The sequence below is a fragment of the Armigeres subalbatus genome, chromosome 1 (assembly GCF_024139115.2).
Source record: "Armigeres subalbatus isolate Guangzhou_Male chromosome 1, GZ_Asu_2, whole genome shotgun sequence".
NCBI lineage: Eukaryota > Metazoa > Arthropoda > Insecta > Diptera > Culicidae > Armigeres > Armigeres subalbatus.
In genome coordinates, this window is record NC_085139.1 from 65,522,761 (window position 1) to 65,535,812 (window position 13,052).

The 13,052-nt window shown below is 39.3% G+C and overlaps 1 protein-coding gene and 1 pseudogene across 1 annotated transcript in view; both read left to right on the plus strand.

Moving 5' to 3' along the window:
- Positions 1-13,052, plus strand: part of LOC134226509 (uncharacterized) — a 952,521-nt gene that overhangs the window by 614,834 nt on the left and 324,635 nt on the right. The window lies entirely within an intron of this gene.
- On the plus strand, positions 233-1,638 carry LOC134216120 (uncharacterized; annotated as a pseudogene).

Sequence of the window (13,052 nt, forward strand, 5' to 3'; positions counted from 1 at the left end):
CAGACCATCGATGCTTTCTCATTTTCTCTTCTTCTCTTATTATTGAGATTGCTGACGTCTAATCGCCTTCCTCTTTCTAGCGCATTGACAGGATAGAATTTGTTTTCATCGGGAATCGTTTTCCTATGAAAACAAACCCTATCCTTCCTATATGCTTGAAGGAGAAAGATGATTAGACGTCTATTAGTTTTGCTTTGTAAGCTCAAACGGCACTGGTCTGGACTCGAACTACATGGTGTGGGTTGAAGGCTGTTTGGTAGGCGTTTTCCGGGTGATCCATCTTAACTCCGGTGAAATTTTTGATAGATAGCAGCTCTTGAAGCAGAAGGTTAACTAAAAGTATGTTTACTTTAAAGTGTCTGTAGATATATCTTTTTTATTTGCATTTTGTTTACTTCGCAGTGTCTTATGGTAACGAGTCGAGTCAGAAGAAGCCGACATCAGCTGCATTGATGCAAGCCATACAGCTGCAAGATTCTAACGTTGAAAGGGTTCCAGAGAAATAGATGCTTCGAGGCAGACGGAGCCAAATGAATCTGTGGACGGGAATGACAGTCTCAACACAAACATAAATAAATGCGTAGTGTTGATTTCACACGTAAGCGGATGCGTTGAGTCTCAAACAATGTCAACCGGGAGCAGTGACGAATGACCTGTCCAGCGCTTAGCTGGCTAAAATCACGTTTCAACCCATAAAAAGTGTAGCCGATTTCGAAACCTTGGAGGATCGCTGTCGAGATGAAAGATTCGTGAAGGCAGCAGTTGCGGCAATGGGAAATATTCATGGTCGGCATCGATATACGGGACAAGGAGCAACGGTTAGTCTTCGCATGATTGACTATTTTTTAGCCTGCGAATTTCTTCTCAAGTGCTCGTGGACAGGTGCCAGTCGCACTTCGAGTAGTCAGTGAGAAGACCAAGTGACAAAAAATCGCATTCATGAAATACGACAAAACTATCGATTTGTTTTTTCAAACAGTGCACCATTCTGATCCAATCTGCCGTGATTCGCATATCTGTCCCATTTTTGCTGGGTTTCCTATTCATATGGGACAAATATGCGATTCACGGCAGCAATCTACACGTCAGATGAATGCAAAGCCTTTTTCCATCGCTGCTTGAAGAACGCACAACAAAGATTCGCAGAAGTGACTGGCACTAGAAAGCCAGTTTCACGGAAGCGAAAGCGGTTGTTTGAAAATCATCTTGGTGAGGAGGACAAGGAATTTGCCAGCGTCAGTGTTCCAGGAACATCAGAGGAGGCTGCCGGAAGCACTTCGGATTTCATCGAGGAAGACAGAAGGTAACCGGAAGAAATTACCTTAAACGCGTCATGACATGTGGAGTTTCTGGAAGTTGAGGAAAACGAGGAGAACCTTCAACCGCTGAACTCCGACCTGAAATTTGAGATGTCAGACTGCGAAAACATACAGTTGTGTAGAATTTTAAATTGTTTTTCTTTTTTGTTCAAAAAGTACGTTTTCCTTTGGTTTTTTATCATTGCAATATTTTTTGCTATGTCATCCAAAACCAAACCAAAATAGTAATATCAGTCAGGGAAAACCAAAATCTTTTTGTTGACAACATGTTTTGTACAGATCTATTTGTCGAACTCATTTGTGTTTTTTTTTCAGGTAAAGTTTGATGGAGAGGTATAAAAACAGTTTCTTTTTCTCATGGGTTCGAGTCCCATCGAAGGGAAAGTGGTTACCTCCAATACATTTTCCAAATCAATATCTTCCACATAACGTACATATTCACATATGAGTTTTCATAACATTGTAAATTAACGTCCAAGTCGGATGGTTTAATCCCCGGAAATAGGCAATTACCTTTGATTGAACTGAACTTGAGTTGCGTGCTCTTGCCTACGCAATGCGGTCGGGTCTGAGCTTGACGACCGACTGGCAAATGCTAACACAACCTCACTTGATCAGTACCGTTGCTGATGAAGAATGTGTATAGCCGCCAGACATTCTAAATACTCACGCTCCTCTAATGTGGACGTGTACAATACACATGTGGAAGTATTGGCTTGAGAAATGGATTGCGAGTGATTTGACTATGCGTCCAATTTGGGAATCTCGAGCTCGTTCAGTAGCCGCTAGGTTGCGAAGGCCGACGGAGGTCCTTCGTAGCTTAGTTGGTTAAAGCACCAGTCTAGCGTACTGTAGGGTCATGGGTTCGAGTCCCATCGAAGGGAAAGTGGTTACCTCCAATACATTTTCCAAATCAATATCTTCCACATAACGTACATATTCACATATGAGTTTTCATAACATTGTAAATTAACGTCCAAGTCGGGTGGTTTAATCCCCGGAAATAGGCAATTACCTTTGATTGAACAGTTTCTTTGTAAATTTCTATTGCAACTAATTGACACAAAATGCTTTGGAATGGATGAAGTTTAGGTGATCTGAAACTACTGTTTGAGTTTGTTCTGTAAACGTAAAAACATGCGACGGGAATGGGTTTTTGATATTCATAATTATGTCGAATTCGTTTTTAAACCTGGGTCAGTGCCAACCCGAACCCTGAATAAAAAAACATTTTCAGTTCCATCTGTCATTCGATATGTTGGTGTGCGTAGCATCGTGTTTGTTTTGATTTGAAACATATGATCCAGGACATCAAGTGCACTGGCAGTGGGTTGGCCTTGACTAATCAGATGATGATAATTAAAAATGTTTTAGTACGTGAACTGATTTTTGCGGATAATGGAATTTGTATTTGTATTTAATTATATTCTATAATCCCGTGCACATTTTTATACCAAGAATTCCGTATAGAAATCATGTAAAGGCAGATTTTCTATTCTACAAGAATTCATCTAATAAATCATATTGAAATTCCAATCACTATTTCTGCAAAAGCTTTTTTTTGGAAAACACTCAGAAGCATGTAATAAAAATTCTCCAGGATACGCTATTTTTTTCCTCGCCACCCCTCCTGTTAAAGGTAGCCTCACACCTCGGGAATATTTTCCGCCGGATTTTGGGCCCCGTGCATTTTCAATGGGATTTTGATTTTCCGTTCCCAAATCCTGAAAACATATGTAAAAATACAGAGGGAAAATCCGCGGACCAAATTCCCGAGGTGTGAAGCTACCTTAATGCTAGGAGTTCCTTCTGAAATTCCTTATCTTTCAATAGTCCAACATGGAAAACATAACAACGTTTTGCTCCGGAAGTTCCTTCAGGAATTCCCCCGCAGGTTTCATCTCTACATGTTCCTTGAGGAAATCCTACGAAAGTTCCTTGAGGATTTTTTCCATGAAGCATTCCTCAGAAAGTTCTTTGAAGGATTCATCCGAAAGTTCCTGCAGCATTTCCTCCGGAAGTTCCTTCGGAAGTTCCTTCGGGATTTCTTCCGGAAGTTCCTTCAGAAATTCCTCATTAACTTCCTCAGGAGGATCCACCAGGAACTCCTCTGGAAGTTCCTTCAGGAATTTCTCCGATAGTTTATTAAGGAATTCCTCCATTAATTCATCCAGAAATTTCTTCGAAAAACTGCCTGCTTCCTGGAGGAGCTTCCGTAAGAATTTCTGTTTTAGCTTCCGGTGAAACTCGTGAAGGACTTCCAGGGGAATTCCTTGAGGATTTCTTGGAAGAACTTCCGGTAGAACTCCTCCAAGAACTTCCGGAAGAGCTCCTCCATTTCCTAAGGAATTCCTCAAGGAACTTACGGAATAATTCTTCAAGGAACTTCCAGAGGAATTCCTCAAGGAACTTCCGGAGGAATTCTTCAAGGAATTTCCGGAGAAATTCTTCTAGGAATTTCCGGAGGAATTCTTCAAGGAATTTCCGGAGGAATTCCTTAATGACCTTCCGAAGGAATTCCTCAATAATCTTCCAGAGGAGTTCCTAAAGGATCTTCCGGAGGGATTCCTCAAGGAACTTCCGGAGGAATTCCTCAAGGAACTTCCGGAGGAATTCCTCAAGGAAGATTCCGGAGCAATTTCTTAAAGACCTTCTGGAGGAATTTCTCAATAAACTCCCAGAGGAGTTCCTAAAGAATCTTCCGGAGGAATTCCTCAAGGAACTTCCGGAGGAATTCCTTAAAGACCTTCTGGAGGAATAAACTTCCAGAGGAGTTCCTACAGGATCTTCCGGAGGAATTCCTCAAGGAACTTCCGGAGGAATTCTTCAAGGAACTTCCGGAGGAATTCCTCCAAATTAATTCCTGGAGCAACTTTCAGAGGAAATCCTGGAACAGTATTCAAAGATATTCCTAGAAGATTTCCAAAGGAATTCATCTCGAAGGGATCTCTTGGAAAAAAATATGGAGGAATACCTGAAAGATATCGCGAATGAATGCATACAAGAATTCAAGAAAGAATTATTGGAATTGAATTCTGAAACGCACGAAAGAGTTTTTGGAAGAATTTCAAAAGAAATACTGCATATTATTTAAGAAACTCATTCCGGTATTCCTCAAGAATTATATTCGGTTTTCCTCAAATATATTTTTCTGACAATTCTTAGCAGATTTTGTGAACAGGTTTCAAGGGGAATTCCCAAATTAATTTCATCCACCGACCTAATTTAGGACACAATCTGTGAGCAAACCCTGAATGAACTTATAAATATTTTCCCTAACAATTATTTTTAAAACTGAGCTAGACAACAGTTCCGGATTAATTTCAATCAAAACTACAATAACAAATATAACAAAATTCCCGGAAAAAAATTTCAACGCGCATTTTATTTGAATAACAGACAGTTTTGTTTTTCCCTTCTGCTCGTTTATTCCGCCCAGTCCCTGGGATCGAAGTAGGTTGCGCTACAAAGTGGACGCGAAAATTTTCCGTCCGTCATTTTTTTGGACAAATTATAGATTTGATTTTTTAAGTTTACCCTTCAAATACCTGTGAAGTTATCCTTTGCTGTGTTGCAGTTTCTACCCGTTCGGTCGCCAGCAGTCGAATCACGAGACGACATCGATCGATTGAGAACATTCGTTCCTGGGGACTCTTGTGCTGTCCTGCCAATATGGTCAGCCATTCAGTTGCACGTGAGTTGAGTGATGTTGGGGTTTGATGAGGTAGGTACATATAGAGAAAATATCTATTTGGGCAACACCTTTGTTCCCGCGCCTAATCAAGTCACCAGTCACATTTCTACCCAATAATTTAAATATGCTGATACGTGTGACAGAGAAGTAAGGATTCGTACGGGAATGTGAGTGCTATACAAATATTGCCTGATTTTCTCAAAATTGCACGCGGCGAACCCCTCATGAAATGTACCGCCGCGCTTTCTGCACCCCGTTTACTTGATTCTTATGGGTGAATAGCATTGCGGTGTATCGTTTGGCGCGGCCGTACCTTTCGACAGTCATTCGCCGCGTGAAGTTTTGTGCAAGTACCCATTTGGGAACACTACAAACGCCGCGCAGTGTATCATATCCAGAAAATCTGACAATAGATCTTTCCACTTCCGTTCTTCGCATTCCAATGAGGTAAGTTTTCCGTATCAGAGCAAAGGCTAGTTTTGTTGTTAAATTGTATTTCAATTTCTACTACGGTGGACCAGAAGTAGTTCAGTTTCAGCGTACATGACTTTTTCACAATTAATTATTGCTACGTATTGGTAGGATGAAAGGAACAAACAATAATTGAACAGTAGCTGCACACTGCTTCTGGATGAAACAATCAGCGTTTACGAGATACGCAGGTTGTGATGGAACATAAATATGTCATATTGTTAATCAAAAATAAACTTCAAATGTATTGCATATTTTTCCATCTGTCAAAATTTTGTATTCCTCCATTGAAAGTATATTTTTTGGTTGAAATCTTCGTTTATTGATACAGCAAAAAGTCTTCTTTTTTATTGTCTTTATTAAGGAGACTTTTAGCCCTGGACTGGCTCGTCTCCAGAGCAAAAAGTTTTGAAAAATCAACGACGTGTAAAATTGCAGCTATTCCCGAAATCAAGTTTTAACTATGACTGATACTAGTACTTGTCAAAAACCTTTCAATTTAATTTGAACACCTTCAAAACGTTATGCAGATTGTTATAATTAATAGATTTTATGGTTTTGTTCTTTTAATAGCATAATATAAGAAAACACTAATGCTATTAAGGGGAATGACGGCTTTGGCAGGTTTTGTTCTGTTGTTGGCAGGGGGTTTTTCATGACTGACTACGCTCAAATTTGGCCTAAACATTCTTTGCATATCAAAGAATGTTGTGGCCATATTTCATAAAATTTGCTCGACAAAGACAACCCTGACAATGGTAGAGCAGAGCCTGCCGGGGCCGTCTTCCCCCCTAGATGTTAAGAATTTTACTGTAAAAATCTTTTGGGCGAAATAACCTTATAAATACAAACAAATTTAATTCATCTGTAGGCACTTCATTTATTATTCTGATAGATTTGTGAAGAATAACCGATTTAGCCAAAGATAAAAGTTAAAAAATTTAATTGTCATGCAATATATTTTTTTACAATATGTACCTTCATTTCTGATTATTATACATTTGAAGTTGATTATAAGGTAAGGCCGAAGTAATCTGTGCATTATGTTAAGTCCGCTCGCATCATACGGATGCTTCAATGCAGAAAAAAACAAATTTGACGAGTTCTTAACATATAAGATATTCATTGAATTTACAATATTCATATTTGTGTTTATTTTCAATATATTCATTCTATTCAAAGTTTTCACCAGTTATTCAATTATTTTTATTTTTAGGTTGTTAAGGTTGACTTTATTTGACAATGATTACATCAATTTGTATTCCGCGTGGCAAACATATTGAACATTTTTTTTCCAGAAGACAGCGATCTGGTTATAGGAGTTGATAACTAATTTAATTATTGGGACATATGATTAAATAAGCAAAGTGTATATATTGAAATTCGCGTCCATGAGAATAGTGTATCGTTTTATACTAGTATGTTCTAAATATTTCCACAGAAAATTGATTTGTCAAAATAATTCGAAATACGTGAGTTCCCAAGAAGGTCGAAGCTGTTTTCCACTGGATTCTGGAGAATTGCAGCTAGATCTGAGGCCAGCCAGGAGGGATCATATCTGTAGAGGATGGAAACGAGGCTGGAATTTGAATGCTATTTAACTTCAATCTGGAATGAACTTCAATCAACTGCAGATATGGTGAGTCCGTTCCATGATTGCAATATATAAAATCGACTTAACTAAATACGCGCTAGGATCATATATATGTATTAATGACATACATCATTGATATGAATATTTCTCGGGTACTTGTTCGGGGGGACGTGTGTGGTTTTGTGGACGGGGGTTCAGGCGGCGATTTGTCCGGTCTGAAGGCACTCCTACGCGGGCCATCACTACATACAGGTAGCGGAAGCCTTCGGCTGCCTGTTGCTGGTTTTGGATTGCGTGGAAGTGTTATGAGATTGGACGGAACGACGTTTGAGTCTTTGTTTGCAGAATCTCGTGCGTCCTTTTGGATGGGCACCTTACTATTAGCAAAGAAATTAGTATGATTTCATCGATTTGAAAAAATATTGACAATTTAGACAAAAAATATTGACAATTTTGGACATTATTTTGTGATTCGGTTATGGGCACCCTTGAAAACTTAGCTAAAAATATGAAGCATGAATAAAAACCACCCAGATTTAAAGACAAGGAGTAGTTTATTCATTCTAATAGCCATTGATTATGCCTCCCTCGGTGCATTAGGGAGAATGTTCAAAAAATCACATAAAAAGGGCTAAATTAACCCTTTAGGTAAAAGGGTTTCAATTTTTCATTGATTTACGTTTTATTGGTATGCATCTCAGTAAAAAAATCCTAATTAATCACCCTAGCGGTAATAGTGCCTTTCCCGTTCATTACAAAAAATCATGTTTTGCCCATAAATTTTGATCCCATAGTCCGATCTGCCAAATTTTCAATAGAAAACACTGGGACAGGATTCCCCATCGACTTGTTGCAAGGAAATCGGTCAATGCTTTGTTCCAAAAAGTGTGTGTATAATAATTAGACATGCCCAACGAACAAAAATATGAAATAAACTCATTTTTTTCAATCAATTATGTCTAAATAATTATAAAAACTGCTTAAAAACGTTATTAAAAATAAGGGCAACTGAAACGATATTGAATGATTTACCAATGAAATGAGGGTGCCCATAACCGAACCAATAAGGGCACCCACAACCGAATTTCGCAGCCTTTTTGGAATTTGAAGAAAAAATTGCGCTAAAATTTTGATGGCAATCATCATTGAGCTTGAGGCTCAGAACAGATTAAATTTACTGTATAAATACGCATTAGAATTCACTTTAGAAACAAATCATTTCAATTTATGACACTTTGAAAAAGATCAAAAAAAATGTTCGTGTAGTTTTTCTTGTACAAAAAATTGATTTGTTTCTAGTTCAAAGTAGAGATGCCCATCCGATTTGATATTGTGCACAAAACATCATGCTACTATAGCAAACAAATGACGGTTGTCAGACTGACAGCATCTCTTATCTGTCAAAAGATACATAGTGGTGCCCATAACCGAACGGTGCCCACAACCGAACCTCCTCCCCTAGTGATTCTCCAGTAAGCAGAGCAGCCGGCCGGTCATTGAAATTTAGTTTTGCTTTGTGCGGAAAGCAAAACGATCGGCCGGTCACCGGAATATAGCTCTGCATTGTGCGGGTGAGTAAATTATTCAGAAAGTTAATATTTATTTCTTGTCCAGTCGTGTTTCTCCAATAAGCAGAGCGATCGGCCGGTTGTCGAAATTTTGTTTTACTTTGTGCGGAAAGTAAAACGATCGGCCGATCACCGAAATTTTGTTCTGCATTGTGCGGGCGAGTAAGTTAATCAGAAAGTGAAAATTAACTTCGCATCCAGTTGTGTAGTGCGGTCGGTCGTTCGTTCGATTGTTTTTTTTTTTGTTTCAAATCAAATTACACGCTATACACGGCAGACCGTTTACCAAAACGAACCCTGCCACACTCCCTGCCCCATATATCCAATATCCCAGTGATTTCTCGTGGAAGTGCAGATGACTCGTCGGCTTCTATCAAAGCGAGTATCACGTCAACAATTTCCTACCTCTTCCTCAATTGATCTGCATTCGGACACGGCCGGCGCTGGTATTGCTTATTTTTGGGTGACCAGTTCTTACACATTGAGGATGATGTTAGTCCCAAACTTCATCTGTTGGTTCTCTGTGTAATTACAGCTGACCTGGCAATAACAGAGTAGCAACCGTGGGCGGTCAATCATGCTCATGCTCATGCTCTGCTCGTTTATTCCGCCCAGTCCCACCCACTCACATGGTTTTGACAGTTGAAGTACAGTTGTATTGGTGAACCCGGTGCGAAACCGTGAAACAACACAGTGCGAACCCGACAGCTTTGGGGTTGGAACTAGTGCGAACCTAGTTCCAACCTGAGCGAATAAAAAAACACTTTGACAGCACTTAGGTTGGAACTTTTTAAAAACGAATTCGACATAAGTTTCAAAATTTAGAAGTTCTGTTTCAACTATACCATTTTCAGTTCAAAATTTAAAGCTACTACTGCTATACCATTTGACAAAATGTTGGAGAAATGCTATTCCGATGTAATTGAGCAAAGAGGCACATTCTGATGCCTTCCAATGGCAAAAACGCAATTCTCACACTTTACGGTGAATTTCGAATGGTAACCTTATGTTGAGGAAAATTTTATCTATGCTTTCGGTGGTAGTTTTGGGCCATTTTGCACAATACATTTGACCTTCTTTATAAATTACGATTTTAAAGCCTTTAGTTTTTTTTGTGATTCCCAAATGTAATAGATGCCATGAATCTGACACTATTGCATCTTCAACCACGTTTATTGGCAAACGAAGCAATGGTGATTCGACAAAAATCTTTCTGAGTTTACAATTCTCTCGCATTTAGTAAACCTGATGATACCCTCTGAAATCCTTCGAGATCCTTAATTTGTTCGTTTAGGAGCCGCATTTGCTGGATAAACATTTACACGCAGAACATTCAAACATTCTCCAACAATAGTACACTTCAAACACCCGTGAAATGAAGTCCACTGTTCCTGCAATTCAATAACAATAGATATCAACAAAAGATTGAAAAGTTAAATAAAACTAATAGAACCTTTAATTAAGCCCTTGCGGGGGAGTAGTATTTGAATTCCCTGACTTTTATTACAGTCAAGAGATTTTTGATGATGAGAATTCCCGATAGCAAAATTTATTCCATCTCGTCGGCAAATGGTTTCAGATATTCCTCCACATAACTCGGTTCAGTTTTTCCGTCAAACATACCGATGCTGATTGGCTTCATTTCTGTGTGTTCGAATATGTTGCATAAAACCGGCCAAACCTGATCGGTACCATGATTAATAAGCGGTAACCCATCAATGTTTATATTAAGGCTGATGATTCGAGGCTGGTCGAGATCATGAAAAGCTTAACGAAGACATTCGCCTGTGAAATACAGAAAATAAGGCATTTGAGTTTTGCGTAATTACAAAGATACTATTTATCAGGCATTTTACCTAACACTTGGTGCCAGTATTGGCCAGCCCCGATTGTTAAGAAAATTATTTTGAGCTTTTTAGTGGATTGTACAAACTCGTCTTATGCCAAGTGCAGCTCCGATTTCCAATTGAATTGGTTCATTTCTAGGGGTTCCTAATAATTTATGCGGTTCCGGTCCGGTCAATCGTAGATAGCCGACTGAGCAAAGGTTTCAAAGCTGAGTGTGAAATGTTGTGTTCTAGACTCCCTTTTCTGAATAAAACTGGCTAAGCTATCGGTTACATCTGTGTCTTCCACCTCCGAATCAGATAACCCAGCAGGGCTATAATCCATCGACGTTTCAAAGATCTCTGGATTACTAGCACTGTTCAAATCGAGGTCGAAATCATCATCATTAATTGCTATCCCCTGATTGCACCATATTGGTTGTCTGCAGTCGTCATAATCACATTAAGGTTCCCCCAAACACACGCGACGCGACAGTCGCGACGCGATTCTATCGCTAGGCGACAGCAATTCAGTCGCAGTTGGTATGGTAAGGAAGCGTTAATAGAACATTGCCTGCAGCGACCCAACGATAAAATGGCTTAGGTCTGGGGAATCCTTTACCCTTCAATTGAACTAATCCGAAATTCGCTAGTCGTCGGATTGCCGCTGATCGATGGCACGTTAGTGTCTATCACTGAACGCTCATATTTCGCCAACTTTAGCCTGCAACTTCCACTTTTAAGGACCTTTTGTTTCCAAATTTCGCTTCCATCTTTTGTTAACTTTTATGTTGTTGAAATTTACTTTATTTGAGAATTCTCATTTGTTATTCACCTCGGAGCTTTAAACTAGCATTTGCAATCATCAGACTCGGCTTGCTAATACTGCACATTGATTGGTCCAGGTAGCAGACAAACTGGTTTGTTTTCAAGCCGAAAATAGCAGAGATAGAAAAAAAAAACAGATTAATCCACCTAGCGTTGGTGGTGCCTTTCTCGCATTTAGTTAAGACACCAACCTTATATATGGGGTTTATATGGTCCGATGTACCATTTTCTTCATAACTTTTAAACGCAATGACCGATCGTTATAAAATTCAATAGTGATCAACAAGGTTTTGTCCCCTGTCGAATGAAACTTGTTGCGAGAAAATCGGTTAAGGATTTCTATACGAAAAGTTGTCTAATGTTTTTATAGCTTTTGTGCACACACATACACACACACATACACACACACATACACACGAACAGACAGACATGTGCTCAGCTCGTCGAGCTGAGTCGATTGGTATATAATACTATGGGTCACAGAGGCTTCTATAAAAAGTTCGTTTTCGGAGTGAAATGATAGCCTTTCGGTACAACTTAGTTGTACGAGAAAGGCAAAACTTTGTTGTACAAAGTTGTTCCTAACGGAAAGGGGTTTAATAGGGTTTTCATAAAAATTAAGGTGGGCCACATTAAAAAAAAATAAAAAAAACCTTTTTAATTGTTTCAGAAATACGGTTATACAATGTTCCGCGAAGTTGTTTTTCAGCCTGTTTCCAAGAATTTTGTAAGAAAAATATTTCTCTAGCTCCTAAATTGACCGATTTAGAGCAATTTTCACAAATTTGCTTAGGGTGACTCTTGAAGAAGCAGTCATGCGGATTATGCGGATCAGTGCGGTTGGCTATCGGACTCTGCTTTTTGTGCGGTGTTTCGCACAAAAAGTAGAACAATGGAGCCAGACCAGTGACCGCGGTCGAAACAAATGTAACAAAAATGCGTAATAGACGTACACACGGTCAAGCAGTTTGACCAACATTGACTCCACCTCTCGTTTGTTCAAACATTCATCAAGTTTTACCAACAGCGGCACGAACAATCAATTTATTCGACCAACAATATCACACACGAGCCGTTAACTGTCACAAAGCAGCAACCGAAGCGTTTTCTTGGGGGCGGAGTCAATGTTCGTCAAACTGATGTGTACGTTGCATAAACGGTTTGATTTTGGTTTGAGTTGTCGGGGGTGGAGTCAAGGTTCGCCGAACATGTTTGAGCACTTGTAGTAAAGTTGCACAAACCCCCATATATTTTTTGATGGTTGGTGCTCAAGTTGTCGCTTCGATCGTTCGTGTGTGATCTTGTTGGTCGAATAAATTGATTGTTCGTGCCGCTGTTGGTAAAACTCGATGGATGTTTAAATAAACGAGAGGTGGAGTCAATGTTGGTCAAACTGCTTGACCGTGTGTACGTTTCATTACCTATGATTTTCAAAAATATTAAAGTACATAGCTTTTTTGTGAAGGTATGTCCTTCTTAGGTCTTCTTAGTGCATGGTGTATAAAAAGTGATGCAGATAGGGGCATGTTTGTGCAGGCATGAGACAATCAATTGTTATCAATGCCAATGCCCTTGCTAGTAATGCAATCATCGCAATGTAATTGCACAAACATGTTTATATTAAAAAACGACTTTGGAAAAATGTTGAGCTTTTTTTTTCAAACTGAAAACTAATAAGGCCGTTACACATAGAGGCCTGAATAAGAGAAACGCGGATAGGTATGTGCCGCCAATCGAACCGTCAAAAAACAG